The sequence below is a fragment of the Carassius auratus genome, chromosome 22 (assembly GCF_003368295.1).
Source record: "Carassius auratus strain Wakin chromosome 22, ASM336829v1, whole genome shotgun sequence".
Lineage (NCBI taxonomy): Eukaryota > Metazoa > Chordata > Actinopteri > Cypriniformes > Cyprinidae > Carassius > Carassius auratus.
Window position 1 is genome coordinate 4,044,289 of NC_039264.1, and position 16,018 is coordinate 4,060,306.

At 35.8% G+C, this 16,018-nt stretch overlaps 1 long non-coding RNA gene across 6 annotated transcripts in view; it reads left to right on the forward strand.

The window, feature by feature from the left end:
* Positions 1–512: 512 nt before the first annotated feature.
* The window catches only part of LOC113039434 (uncharacterized), a 32,405-nt gene continuing 16,899 nt past the window's right edge, over positions 513–16,018 (forward strand). For 3 of the 6 annotated variants that reach the window (XR_003274988.1, XR_003274987.1, XR_003274990.1), the window contains exons 1-5: positions 513–593; positions 1,525–1,609; positions 4,348–4,468; positions 9,420–9,539; positions 13,855–13,939. This is a non-coding gene — a long non-coding RNA (uncharacterized LOC113039434). Of the gene's footprint in view, positions 771–1,524; positions 1,610–4,344; positions 4,469–9,419; positions 9,540–13,854; positions 13,940–16,018 lie in introns of all 6 variants that reach the window. The other 3 variants (XR_003274989.1, XR_003274992.1, XR_003274991.1) reach the window with 3 other exon arrangements.

Consider the following 16,018-nt stretch of genomic DNA (forward strand, 5'->3'; position numbering starts at 1 on the left):
GTAATATTTTAAAGAAACATGTTTTTTTTAAACTGTGAAAATATGGTCAAATTTGCTGATATCTTGCTTGTGTATAAAATGTTCCACGGTTTAGCCGCCCCCCCCCCCCCCTCCACTCAATGAATTTGTTAAACAAAATCTTAACGCATCCACCAGAGCGACTTCTAGAGTTGATTGTAAAATATCATATAGGAAAAGTTCCTTTGGACAGTCAGCCTTTTCCTACCATGCAGCGCATACCTGCAACACAATACCTAAAGAAGTAAGAAACATTACCTCTCTCACCACCTTTTAAAATATATATATATATATATATATATATATATATATATATAACAACAAATTATTTTATTCAAAACATAAGGAAAGATGAAAATTCCTAGTAATTTAAAATATTTCATGTGAAGGGAATCAAAAGATTGATTTATTAGACAGTCTGGTCACACTTCATACCAGCTGATGGCGGTAATTCTCCAGCTCGTTGTTCGTCAACGTTATAAACCAGTAAACTCTAGAAGAAGAAGAAAACGAACATAGTCTTCAAGTGGTCAATGCTGTTTTAGTTTCGATTTGAGGGTGTTTCTCTACTTTCTGTGAGTTACACTAAGTAGAGCGGTTATGTTTGCAATACAGAAACGTTAGGTGGAGACACGTCAATTTGATGCAGGATGTCCTTTATATAAAGCGAAACAACTTTCCACACACACAGGAAACCAAATCTGCTGCTAACAGACTCGCGACGGATGCTAGTGCTAGCATAAGTGTTGCGGGTGTGTTATAAACAACAGAGAGGGTCATTTACTGTCACTGCACACGTGTATTAATCTTTATTATCATGTAGCGTGACATCCTCGACACGTTTGATGATCTTTATTTGATGTGTGTGGTGTTATAAACTCATTTTTCTTAGTAATGAACGCAGACGTATTTACCGGTGTGTTTGGCTTAAGTTACTGCAAACAGTTTCAGTCCCGTGTTTCAGACACAAATGATTCCTCATCATGTGTTCCCGTGTGCTGCGGAGGATAGATGTGCTGTTATTTAAAGTGACCAGACTTGGTTCCACCTGCTGGACGATGAATCGAGTCAAAAGTCCATCTGAAACATTTCTACAGACCAGAATATGACAGAGCCTGCGTCACAATGTGCATAATATCGATTCTAAGTTGTATGTTATATTAGTAATTTTCTATATATATATATATATATATATATAATATATATATATATATATATATATATATATATTTTTTTTTTTATTTTTTATTTTTTTTTTTTATGGCAGATAGGGTGGATAGTATGCACATTGGGACACAGGCAGATACTTTATCATATCAGTCATGTGGTGTTTTTTGACCAGTAAATAGCCACGCACTCAGAGCACACTACAGTAGGAACTAACATTAACCATTACTCGCACACTAACCACGTATTTGATATTGATTTTTGCTACTAAAAATTAAAAGGAAGATTTGTATCGTTGAATAACACTCCATCACTCATGTTGTGTTTCCTGATCCTCAGATGATGTTACACAGCTGGAACTGGAGCAGATATCTTGAGCTGTCAACATTTCTCTGATCTTTCCAGTTGTCATTGGAAACTTCAGGTGAGATTTTCTGTCTGATTATGGAATTAATCTGACACTCTAAATTTCAACCATTGTTTTACCTGTAGAGTAGAGTTCTGTTATGCTACTGAAAAAACAAACTAGTTTGTTAGTTTCTCATCAAAGCTGCTGCAAACAAAATAAATGATTGACCCCCTCAATCACAATTCATAAATTGTAAATCATACATTGCATTTATTATTTAATTAAATGGCAGAGAAAAATGGGATATAACCGTTATAAAAAAGGGATCAAGAATAGTTCTTCTTATAATTGAAACTACAAAAAAAGGTTCAAGTTCTCACTTGTGTGTTACTTTTTTGCCAATTTAGATACAATTCTGCACCCTCAGGGGGTTAATAAGATACAAAGGTTTATTTTTTGAAAAGGTAGTTTTGTGCGTTTTTCTGAGTGTAGTTCTGTCTAACTGCAGGATGACTGTATAAAATGATCAAGCACACAAAGTAAAGTTTTTTTTATATTAATATCACTTTATTTGAGACATTTTTTTTGCCATTTTAAAGTAACATGGCTTTCCTGTAGTGCAGAAGTAAACTGTTTCATACGAACATAAATGGAAAATCCATGCTACGACATGGTGATCACTCAGACTGACACCTCATACACACTCACAGTCACACTATTGAGACCTCAGACACACTCGCACGACACACTCGCACGGCACTCGCTCATACAGATGTATTGTTGACACCTTAGACACACACTGATACACACTCAAACAGACACTATTGACACCTCAGACACACACTAACAAACTGACATCAAATACAAGCATCCAGCAGTAGACACATTCTCATGCACCGATCAAACCACATTTCTGTACAGATATAAATAATCCGTACCACAGCAGAGTCTACTTTATCACCTCTGGATGGATAGTTTGCATCTATGTTTTGCAAACATTTAAACGCTGCAGTGAAAATGCTCATCCATAAGACCACAGTGTCTGAAGTCATGATGGGAGATTCCCAATGAAAATCATAAGACAATAAGAGTCTTGTTCTTAGAATAACACTGAAGTTTGATCATCTTTTGATTGGTGCATATACCACATGACTCTCCTCTTCAGCTTTCTGTAAAGAATGTATAACACAAGATATAATAAAAGTGATATTAATAACAATAATAAGTCTTTTATAAACACATGCTGCAGTTGTGTGTGAGATTCTTGTTAGAGATGAAAGCCCATTTCTGCTCCTAGGCCTGTCACAATAATCAAGATATTGACTTGTCACAGAATATATGTAAAGAGCAGACATCAGCAAGTGAAAAGAAGACATCATTTGAAGCTTTTTAGTGATTTCCTTACAACTCCGGACTCCAGTATGGAAGAATAAGTCCAAATCGACACAAAGCAGAAATTCACTGTTCTGGTGCATAAATAAATATAATAACGCAAAATAGTGCTCTGTCACAGCTAACGTTAAGGGGGTTTGACAACTGAGAGGATGCATTTTTGCTATTTTTTCTATGAAAATGTACATTAAATGGATGTTTTTGATTTTCTTTTACATCAGCTTGTGCATACACAATATTATGCATGCACTACTAGCATTATTATGCTGTTATATTATCATTATATATTCAGTGGCATAGCGTGGTCTTAAAATGCCAATAATATTGCAATTTTTATTATTTTTTATTATGTGGTGGAAATGGACTTAAATTTCATCCAGAAAAAATCAAAAGTGCACACTGATCTACATCAGACTCTCTTCTTAAATGATACAGTGACACTTTACAGTAAGGTTTCATCAGTTAGCATTGCTGAACTACTTTATTTGACATGAAATAAGAAAGAACAATACTTCTACAGCATCCATTAAACTTAATTAATATTAATTTCAACATTTACTAATGCATTATTAAAAATAAAGGTTGTGTTAACATTAGTTAATATCAACTAACAATGAACAACTGTACGTTTATTAACTAACATTAACAAATATTAATAAATACTGTAATAAATGTATTGTCCACTATTCATTAACATATGAAACCTTATTGTGAAGTGTTACCAATTATACACATACTCAACATGTTACTCAACATATTAATAATACATTGTCTTACCGTTTTCTGTGCGTTTCTTTTGTAGAATGCCGTCTCAACATAAATGATCACTACTTCACAAGTCTCAGCTGTTTTAACAAGAATAGATTCATTAAAACCACAAACTCAGTCTTTATTAGATCTGGTTCTTCACAGCCTCTGTGTTAATATCAGGGCTTTCAAATTTAACACCAAAGTAATACTTAAAGATTTTTAAAATGGCATTAACTATTTTAATAAGCCATTAGGCCAACAACTTTTTCCACACACAAATAGATCCTAAAAGAGTGTTTATCATTATATTTATAGAGACACATAAATCACACACTTATACATCAAACCCAAATGGGAAGTATTTTACGTTCTTTGTTTTTACTCAGCATTTAAGTTCAAGAAGCACAACAAAAGTTATCATTTATCAAGATTAAAGATTAAATGGACCGTGCGAGTGAGAAGTTTGCTCAGAGACATTATACACAAATAGACATTTATTATCAAATATTATGAATTAATTTTAAATTAAATCATTTTAATATAAATTATAAAATAGGACTATCAGGTGGCAAAATATTTATAGCATATTTTTAAAGAATTATTTCAAAATGTACATGTTTAAAATAAGATAACACTTGCCTTCTTGATCAGTTTCTCTGTGTTTCCAGCAGATGCAGAAGATCACGACTGCAGTGACAATCCACAGAGATCCAACAACAGCAGAAATCAACACTAACAGAGAAACAGAGACTGGAGGAACTGAAGAAGAGTAAAAGAGAGACAGACTTGAATGTAAGTGAAGAAGACAGAGATCAGCTCAGTAAATAAACACATATATCAGCGCTGTGGTACCTGAACATGGTTGACAGAGTTGAGTGATATTCAGATTTTGAGTCTGGTTTCTGATGGGATTGTTGATCACACAGCTGTAGCTGTTTTTCTCCTGATATTCCACCTCCAGAGGTAGAGAGAGACTGATGCTGAGATCAGACACACTGATGCTGGACAATAAACTGTTTCCTTTGTACCAGGAGAGAGTCACATGACCCACATTCACCGCTGAACACACCAGTGAACAATTCTGCTGTGATGAAGATGTAGATGATGAAGAACATTGTGAAGAGTTTCTGCTGATGACAGGAACAGGAAGAAGAGCTGAAAAAAACATGAAAGAATAAGATGAATATGAACACAATTCTCTAGATCTAATAATTGTGAATTGTAGTGAATCTGTTAATTTTGTGCTCAATTAGTGTTTAATGCATTGACAGTAGCTGAAACTTTCTGTCATCTCGACATAAATAAATATTTAATTTTGTAACTAGAATATGTGAACATTTCAACAGTTGATCTCGGCTCACCATAGACACAAACATTGAATGTTTTGGATGTTTCTTTTGCTCGACTTATCTCTACTTCATAGACTCCAGCGTGTTGAGTTGTGATGTTTGTGATGTTCAGAGATCCAGTTTTACTGTCCAGCTTCAGTCTGTCTCTGAATCTCCCGTCAAGAACATCAGATGAGATGTTTTGCTTATTTTTGGTCATTGTACCAATTTTATACTTTCCCGCCGCATATTTCCACACTATGTGATCGCCTTTATGTATTTCAGTAAGATCAGTGTTCAGAGTGACAGATTCTCCCTCCATCACTGACACTGAATCACTAAACACACCTGATGAACAGATGTGACATGGATTAAATCCTCTGATGGTTTACAGATCCTGAAATCAGCTTCATTTACACAAAGTTGAGTGAAGTTGAGAGCAGCAGCAGAAACCCGCTACTATTATCAGTACGGAGAGAGTTAGAATCAGACAGACTGAGAAAACACTAAAGCAGCATTTACAGATTGCTGGAAATATGTTTAAAATAGCAATTAATAGAGTATATAATTTATGAAACAGGAGAAAAACTTCATATAACGAGCTACAACAACCCGAGCCCCCTTCACAGAAGCTTAATGTTTCAAAAATGTCAGTTTTAAACACAGTAGATTATTATAATATTCCTATTTAATGAATTAAACTCATCAATGCATGAATCCCAGATATAAACAGCAACAACTTTTGCATTCAGGAGTTATATGTAATGGTGGTTTAAATGTAAGTTTTATTCCGAAGTTTAAAGTCTGGTGCAACAGAAACTATAAAATAAACCTTGATTTAATCTAGATTCAAGATTAATGCTTATTGGTGCAACATCTTTACTCTTTATTTTTTTGTAAAGTGCAAAGGGGAAATCAGTGTTTACATTTTCATAATTTATTGACAATGAATACATGATAATTTTATGCGGATTGAAAGTACAGTTTAATTTGCGCTGGTTATTTTAGATACTTGTATTGTATTTTTAAAAGGACAAAAATGGCCTGATATTTGAAAGAGGCTCAACGGAAAGTTCACACTTTCTGAACATTTACACTCATTGTAGGGATTTCCATTATTCTTCATGAACTTTAATGTAGTTTCTAACTCCAAAAGACACCTAATACAAAGTTAGTAGATCTTATGTTATATTTATACAATATTCATGTTTCTGTTGGTAAACTACAGCAGCTGAAATATTAAAATTTACTCCAAAATGAAAAAAAAAAAAGTTTAACTTACCGGTGAGACTCCTGAAGCATAAACAGAACAAGAGAAACTTGTGAACCATTTTCTTCAGTGGTTCAGTGTGTGAGAAGAACTGTTAAAGTGTTGTGTGAATCCTCCCCTGACAGCGATCGACACTCCTAGTTCACATCCTGCATTTGCACATGATATAATGTTATATTTCATCTAACCCTTGTTAAGATTTTTACTGGTTTTTATGGATACAAATATTCTTAATTTTTATCAAAAAGTAAAGGGTTCATATTAGAAGGGTTCATGCCACAGTGACAGATTTTGTCTTCAGTTATCTGACTGTATAAAATGACTAAAAGTAGAAGAATATTGTATGTGAATTATAAATGAACTACATTTCATGGTGAACACAAGGATTTTAAAATTATGTCAATTTATTCTAAATTTAAGTGAATTGAAAAACCAGAATACAAATTTATAATCATGTTCTGATCCCAAAGTACTGGATTTTCCAAGCTTTATCTTCTGAGTCAAGAAGAAACCATGCAGCAGTTAGTTTTCAGTCTCCAGACATAAGTCAGTGACACTGGGCATTCAGAGACAACTTTGTAAGTGATGAGTTTCTTCCAGTGCTGCTACTATTTACAGTGTTGTGAGTTTATTTCATCTACTGGATATATATATATATATATATATATATATATATATATATACAGTATTGTTCAAAATAATAGCAGTACAATGTGACTAACCAGAATAATCAAGGTTTTTCGTATATTTTTTTATTGCTACGTGGCAAACAAGTTACCAGTAGGTTCAGTAGATTCTCAGAAAACAAATGAGACCCAGCATTCATGATATGCACGCTCTTACGGCTGTGCAATTGGGCAATTAGTTGAATTAGTTGAAAGGGGTGTGTTCAAAAAAATAGCAGTGTGGCATTCAATCACTGAGGTCATCAATTTTGTGAAGAAACAGGTGTGAATCAGGTGGCCCCTATTTAAGGATGAAGCCAACACTTGTTGAACATGCATTTGAAAGCTGAGGAAAATGGGTCGTTCAAGACATTGTTCAGAAGAACAGCGTACTTTGATTAAAAAGTTGATTAGAGAGGGGAAAACCTATAAAGAGGTGCAAAAAATGATAGGCTGTTCAGCTAAAATGATCTCCAATGCCTTAAAATGGAGAGCAAAACCAGAGAGACGTGGAAGAAAACGGAAGACAACCATCAAAATGGATAGAAGAATAACCAGAATGGCAAAGGCTCAGCCAATGATCACCTCCAGGATGATCAAAGACAGTCTGGAGTTACCTGTAAGTACTGTGACAGTTAGAAGACGTCTGTGTGAAGCTAATCTATTTTCAAGAATCCCCCGCAAAGTCCCTCTGTTAAAAAAAAGGCATGTGCAGAAGAGGTTACAATTTGCCAAAGAACACATCAACTGGCCTAAAGAGAAATGGAGGAACATTTTGTGGACTGATGAGAGTAAAATTGTTCTTTTTGGGTCCAAGGGCCACAGGCAGTTTGTGAGACGACCCCCAAACTCTGAATTCAAGCCACAGTACACAGTGAAGACAGTGAAGCATGGAGGTGCAAGCATCATGATATGGGCATGTTTCTCCTACTATGGTGTTGGGCCTATTTATCGCATACCAGGGATCATGGATCAGTTTGCATATGTTAAAATACTTGAAGAGGTCATGTTGCCCTATGCTGAAGAGGACATGCCCTTGAAATGGTTGTTTCAACAAGACAATGACCCAAAACACACTAGTAAACGGGCAAAGTCTTGGTTCCAAACCAACAAAATTAATGTTATGGAGTGGCCAGCCCAATCTCCAGACCTTAATCCAATTGAGAACTTGTGGGGTGATATCAAAAATGCTGTTTCTGAAGCAAAACCAAGAAATGTGAATGAATTGTGGAATGTTGTTAAAGAATCATGGAGTGGAATAACAGCTGAGAGGTGCCACAAGTTGGTTGACTCCATGCCACACAGATGTCAAGCAGTTTTAAAAAACTGTGGTCATACAACTAAATATTAGTTTAGTGTTTCACAGGATTGCTAAATCCCAGAAAAAAAAAAATGTTTGTACAAAATAGTTTTGAGTTTGTACAGTCAAAGGTAGACACTGCTATTTTTTTGAACACACCCCTTTCAACTAATTGCCCAATTGCACAGCCTTAAGAGCGTGCATATCATGAATGCTGGGTCTTGTTTGTTTTCTGACAATCTACTGAACCTACTGGTAACTTGTTTGCCACGTAGCAATAAAAAATATACTAAAAACCTTGATTATTCTGGTTAGTCACATTGTACTGCTATTATTTTGAACAATACTGTATATATATATATATATATATATATATATATATATATATATTTTTTTTTTTTTTAATTATAATCCATATATATGTCTAATATGATCTAATATTACTGTATATACACAGAGCTGTTGCTGTGATTTACTATCACAAGAAAGTAGCTACCGATCTGCATGTGAGTTATTGCTGTTTATTAGCTATTTTAATTACAGAGCATCACTTTCTCTGGCATTCAAACGTAAAATAACTAACTCTAAATCTGTGTTTTTTTTTAGGAGAATAAAACCCCAACATACAGTGCAACATATTTAACCACTAATCAGAACTGAATTGATATTAAAATCAAACGATGGAGTGCTGCTAATGAGATTTCTCATAATTAGACTGAGACTGTTTTATTAGGTAACCATGTCTGCCTTTAGTGTTGACCTTTTCCTTTTTTAAGGATAGATACCGTACAATTTTTAGATTTAGATAAATGTATAAGTGCATCATGATATGTTTTTGTCGTGTAAATGTTTAGCCACTTCTGTGTAAAAATTTAGCAAATATAAATCAATAAGAGCTGGACATCGTAGATTACTTTGTTTCATTTACACTAAAACACTGCCAGGGTTTTAATAAGCTGTTGAAATATTTTAAATGATCTGTGCATACAAAGTTTCATCATGAAACAAGCAACAATAGATTGAAAGATATCTGTATGTTCATGTGATAACATTAAAAAAAAACAAAAACTGAAAATACACTGATTTTAAAGACAGGTGTTTTATTGTTAATTTGTTGTTTCAATACCTTAGAGAAGCTAATTTAATTTAATTATTAATTTATTTTAAACATTGTATTTAGGTCTTGTAGACGTGCTGGTCCACGCTTCCTACCAGTGGGTGGCGGTAATGCTCCAGCTCGTTTTTCAACCGCCACTAAACCCAAGAAGAAGAAGAAGAAGAAGAAGAAGAAGAAGAAGAGGTAATAGTCAGACAGTTTATTAGTTTCGTTTCTGAGGCTGTGTTTATCTGCTTTCTCTGGCGGTTTTTTGGTTAACAACACCGACACATTAGGTGGAGACACATTCATTTGATGATGGATGCTATTTACCTAAAACGCAACAACATGACAGCTTTGCAGACCAACAATCACAAAAGACAAACAAACACAAACAGACGAAAATATAACTAGCAGACGGATCTGAACGGATGCTAGTGTTGTTGCGGTTGTGTTATAAACAGTAGAGAGGGTTATTTAGTATCACTGCACGCGTGTATTAATGTTTTATTATCATGCAGCATGAAATACTCGACACATTTGATGCTCTTTATTTGACTGTAAGACTGTTTTATGTGACCACCGCTCATGTTTGCGTGACGTCATAAAACCGGGCGGCATCGCTGTACACAAGGAGGGGTGTACATAGCGCCCTTGTGTCACTTTTAAAAAGTGTGACAACTTTACCTCAAAGTTTCAGTGTGTTCCAGACAAGAATGATTCATGTGTTCCCTTGTGTTGCTGAGGTGAGGTGTGCTGTTATTTAAAGTGACCAGACTTATGTTTTTCGAGGAGGAATCAGGTGAAAAGTCCCTCCGAGACATATCTACAGAGCATAATATGACAGAGACTTTATCATATCAGTCATGTGGGCTCTTCTGACCAGTAAACAACACAAACAGTTACACAGAGCACACTAGCAGCAGTAGTGAGCTACAGGTTTTCAGCTGTGGCCCACCCAGTAAGTTATTTATCAAAAGATAATAAATATAAATGTATGGTTTCACTGTAACGTCATATAATTCTGTACTTTAAAATATATTTAACGTGAGATTTCATGGTCAATTCATGGCCAGTTATTAATTTTCCCTCTTCTGAGCCAAACGTGTTAAAAGCATCATATCACCATAAGTACAGTGTTTGATTCACTAAATAGAGTCGTTCTTTGTGGAAGGAAAAAAATAAACATGTATACTGGATATATATAGAGCTGAAACAACGAATCGATTTAATCGATTAAAATCGATTATTAAAATAGTTGTCAACTAATTTAGTAATCGATTCGTCGCTAAATAAATTTTATTTGCCATAAGCGGCTCATTTCGTGCATATTTCAAATCTGCGGTGACCAAAGTGTGGCAGTAATGAGCCACCAGAGGTTTTACTCAGCCAGTACAGCAGGTGAAGTAGCGAATAGCCAATAGCTGGCCTCGTTTTATGTCACGTGCTTCCCGAACAGCGTCTCTGCAGCATTCAGCGGGAAGTGGGAGTACTTTACTTTGAGCCTTCAAAATGAAGAGTAACCTGTAAACTCTGCACTACTGAACTGTTTAAGGGGCCGTTCACATATCGTTTCTTTTGCGTGCTCAAGTTCGTTATTTCCTATGTAGGCGCGCAGTATGCACTCTCATAATGGTAGCGACGCGGTCGCGACACGCACGCGGTGCGATGCGCCCGTTTTTCCAGGCGCGTCCACACCGCATCCATTTATCCTTTGCTGAAATTTCCGGGTCTTCATGGAGAGGTCACGTCATGGAGAGAGCACGTCATGGTTGCTTAGCAAAGGCAGACGCCTCAGGGGCGCTTCTGCCCGAGTGCTTTGGAAAGAAGGAGAAAGTGGCGCGACTAGCGTTTTCCACGCGTTTTAGGTGCGATATGTGAACGGCCCCTAAGAATTTTATTTGTGCAGATTCTCCAGTACAAGGTTGTTTGCAAATGTTTAGTCGTAAAAGCTGATAACATTGCTTTTTAACAGTTAACATTTAAAGCTTTACAAACATGTTATGTGATCAGTTTGTCGTTTACCAGTTCATAATAGAGCTCGGGCGTAGACGTCATGGAATGGTGCATTGTGGGTAACGGCGGCCATTTTAGAGGTATCGCAAAGCAGGTTTGTAATAAGATAATAGCCAGTCTCCAGAAAAAGTTATAGAACGTGACAAAAAAAGTTGCCTATACCTATACGGACAAACTTAATAATGAAGCCAAACAACGCTACTTAAAAAAAAAAAAAGAGGTTGTAGGCGGAATCGATCCCTATGAACACATGAAAGTTTACCAAGCCTCAGTTTCCCTGATAATTTATCCTACCGGGTCTGTGGAGTGAGCGCTTACACCTCCGATCAATTTAAAAATGTCACTTTCACTTTTTAAAAAGTCACTGGAGGCTCACCTGCAGATCATAAATGGATCTGCAAATTAAACGTGGAGAAAACAATATTTTTCACTAAGGAAATGTTAACATTAACCAAGCATCAGTGGTGACACACACACACACACACACACACTTCTCAGATTCTGCGAGCTATGAAGCTTGTCTATGCGGGTTTGTTACACTTCAGGAGTAATTACTCACCTATCATAGCCTACTTGCAAAAATCCACTGTTTTCCTCCGGTAGTTCTGTAATCCGGTATAATATTGACGAACATTCACCTCAGACACAACCCACCATTCACCAAAACAAGACGCTTAACTTCCTATTTTGAAGTTCGTTCCAGTTTTTTTTTTTTTTAACAAGTTGTTCAAATTTGTTAAATACAGTCAGCACAAAAATATCAAAAAGCAAATTAAGTTCAGGATTGGGTCAAAAGAAAATGTTTAAACAAAAAATACAGACACTGACTCCCTTACTGGCCAAAAACTAGAGAAAACGTAATGTGTTTGTGTCTGAGTTTGTGTGTGTGTATGTGTGAGAGAGAGAGAGACCATACACAACATGTCTCACCATAACTATGTATTATAATATTATCGAAGGTGATGGTTTCCCTCCGTACAGTGGCGACCCAAGCCATCTGACGCCTCTTGGTGATTTCAGACACCTTGTGTTTTTTTTCCAAGTAGGAAAATGTTGAAAACTAATATGATTCACGAGGCGTTTGCCCTGTCTATCATGAAACCGATTACAGCAGTTCACAATACAGCAATACTGAACCATTTTCCAAAAAATAATCAAAATTAATGACCAAATGACCAACGTTACCTAATGCCTACTATACAGTACATCTACTTCTGTACCGCGATTCCCACAATGCATTGCGACGTGACGCAACGATCCCGACCTCTATTCAGACTTGCAGCCTAATTATGACTGAATGAGAGAGGTAAATGTTTGAGTATATTTAAAATGCTCTTCTTTTCTAAGTATTCACTGCTCTTTTTCACACAGCAGGTTTTTTGTGTGTGTTCCAACCTTCTGATGGATTTTACTTCCATTCAGGTTTCATGCCATTGGCACTTTTTTTCGAAGGATTGTTTACAATTTCACAACATAAGCTATAAAGCTTTTTCCCAGTAAATAATAAAATACAATGCACTGCAATTTTATTCTGTTTTATCCTTATACTTCGTGAAAATATGTTCTCAAAGATTCCTTAAGCTTTGTTTGGGATGTTAAACTACTTTAGGAGCTCTAAGGACTGCCATGGTGAAAACAATATTTGAAATCTCCTTGTGAATTTTGCTAGAGTATGGGTCAGTGTTTTGATTGCAGAAGAGTTCGACAAAGGATTACTAACATAATAAAACAACTCCAGGTATATTTTTGATAAGGATATGACAATGCAAAATGGTTAAAATCTCTTAAAAATCTATGCTGAATGATAAAGACCCTTTATTAATAATTTACTTGGGGAAAAAATGGAAAAAACTAAAATATAAGTACATAAACCGATTAATCGTAAAAATAATCGACAGATTAATCGATTATCAAAATAATCGTTAGTTGCAGCCCTAGATATATATATATACATTTATACATTCTTCACAATGAACTGCATATTTACAGCTGCATTCATTTCTGTGGTCCTCAATATCTAATCTCTGAATGTAAAACTGAGACACTTGATTATGAGATCATCTGCAAAGCCTCATCGTCTAAGGTAATGCTTTACATACAGTAAACTTTAGTTAACGTTTGGCAATGCCTTAACTTACATTAACAATGAGAAATGCATTTAGTACAGTATTAATTAATCTTTGTTGATATTAGTTAATAAAAGATATGTATTAGTAAATGTTGAAATGTTGAATCTTTGTGCTGTAATTACTGTCGGAAATTTGATATGCAGTTTTCATATGGTACACTTTGCCCACCCAATTTTATGAAGGACCACCCACTTAACATTTCTGGCATCACTCCCTGACTAACAGGTGCTTAAATTTACCAGAACTCTGCACTTATCACGTTTCCTAATGCTATTTCTTCTTCTAACGTTACTAAATTAAAAATAATAGGTTTGTATCATTGTTGGATAACACCCCTTCAGATCATCACTCATGTTGTGTTTCCTGATCCTCAGGTGATGTTACACAGCTGGAACTGGAGCAGATATCTTGAGCTGTCAACATTTGTCTGATCTTTACAATGATCACTGGAAACTTCAGGTGAGATCTGGTTATTATCTTAATCTGAAACTCTACAGGTGCTGGTCTTATAATTAGAATATCATCAAACAGTTGATTTATTTCATTAAATCTATTCAAAAGTGAAACTTGTATATTATATTCATTCATTACACACAGACTTATATAGTTCAAATGTTTATTTCTTTTAATTTTGATGATTATAACTGACAACTAAGGGAAATCCCAAATTCACTATCTCAGAAAATTAGAATACAATTTAAGACCAATACAAAGAAATAATTTTTAGAAATCTTGGCCAACTGAAAAGTATGAGCATGAACAGCACTCAATACTTAGTTGGGGCTCCTTTTGTCTGAATTACTGCAGCACTGCGGCGTGGCCTGGAGTCGATCAGTCTGTGGCACTGCTCAGGTGTTATGAGAGCCCAGGGTGATCTGATAGTGGCCTTCAGCTCTTCTGCATTCTTGGGTCTGGCATATCGCATCTTCCTCTTCACAATACCCCATAGATTTTCTATGGGGTTAAGGTCCGGCGAGTTTGCTGGCCAATTAAGAACAGGGATACCATGGTCCTTAAACCAGGCACTGGTAGCTTTGGGACTGTGTGCAGGTGCCAAGTCCTGTTGGAAAATGAAATCTGCATCTCCATGAATTGGGTCAGCAGCAGGAAGCATGAAGTGCTCTAAAACTTCCTGGTGAACAGCTGCGTTGACCTTGGACCTCAGAAAACACAGTGGACCAACATCAGCAGATGACATGGCACCACAAACCATCACTGACTGTGGAGACTTTACACTGGACCTCAAACAACGTGGATTGTGTGCCTCTCCTCTCTTCTTCTAGACTCTAGGACCCTGATATCCAAAGGAAATTAAAAATTTACTTTCATCAGAGCACATAACTTTGGACCACTCAGCAGCGGTCCAGTCCTTTTTGTTTTTAGCCCAGGCAAGACGCTTCTGACGCTGTCTGTTGTTCAAGAGTGGCTTGACACAAGGAATGCGGCAGCTGAAACCCATGTCTTGTATACGTCTGTGTGAAGTGGTTCTTGAAGCACTGACTCCAGCTGCAGTCCACTCTTTGTGAATCTTCCCCACATTTTTGAATGGGGTTTTGTTTCACAATCCTCTCCAGGGTGCAGTTATCCCTATTGCTTGTACACTTGTTTCTACCACATCTTTTCCTTCCCTTCACCTCTCTATTAATGTGCTTGGACACAGAGCTCTGTGAACACCCAGCCTCTTTTGCAATCACCTTTTGTGTCTTGCCCTCCTTGTGTAAGGTGTCAATGGTCGTCTTTTGGACAACTGTCAAGTCAGCAGTCTTCCCCATGATTGTGTAGCCTACAGAACTAGACTGAGAGACCATTTAAAGACCTTCGCAGGTGTTTTGAGTAGAGTGTGGCACCAGGTGTCTTCAAGATTAAACCTTTTCACAATATTCTAATTTTCTGAGATGCTGAATTTGGGATTTTCCTTAGTTTTCAGTAATAATAATCAAAATAAAAATAAATAAACATTTAAAAATATACCAGTCTGTGTGTAATAGATGAATATTATATAAAAGTTACACTTTTTGAATGGAATTAGTGAAATAAAGCAACATTTTGATGATATTCTAATTATATGACCAGCACCTGTGAATTTTAACCATTGTTTTACATATGGAGCCCTCTTATGCTATTGAAAATAATCTAAATTGTTAGTTTCTCATCAAAACAAATGCAATAATAATAATAATAATAATAATAATAATAATAAAATGATTCACTACCATTAAACACAAATCATAAATTGTAAATCATGCATTGCATTTATTCTTTAAATGTAACCTTTATAAGAAAAATAAGAAAAAAGAACAACAACCACCTTGGATTAAGAAAAGTTTTGGTTAGAAAGAACTGAAACTACACTCAGGGTAAAAAAAAAATAAAAAAAATGAATACTTCAATCTATAACTAGTGCAGAGGTGGAGAGTCCAGGGGTCAGAAAGTAAAAGTCCTGCCACATTTTTGCTCCACCCATGAACTCAGCAGCTGATTTCACCAGAGGAGGAAACAAGTCATTCCTTCCAAGTCACAAACTAGTCTCAACTCAAA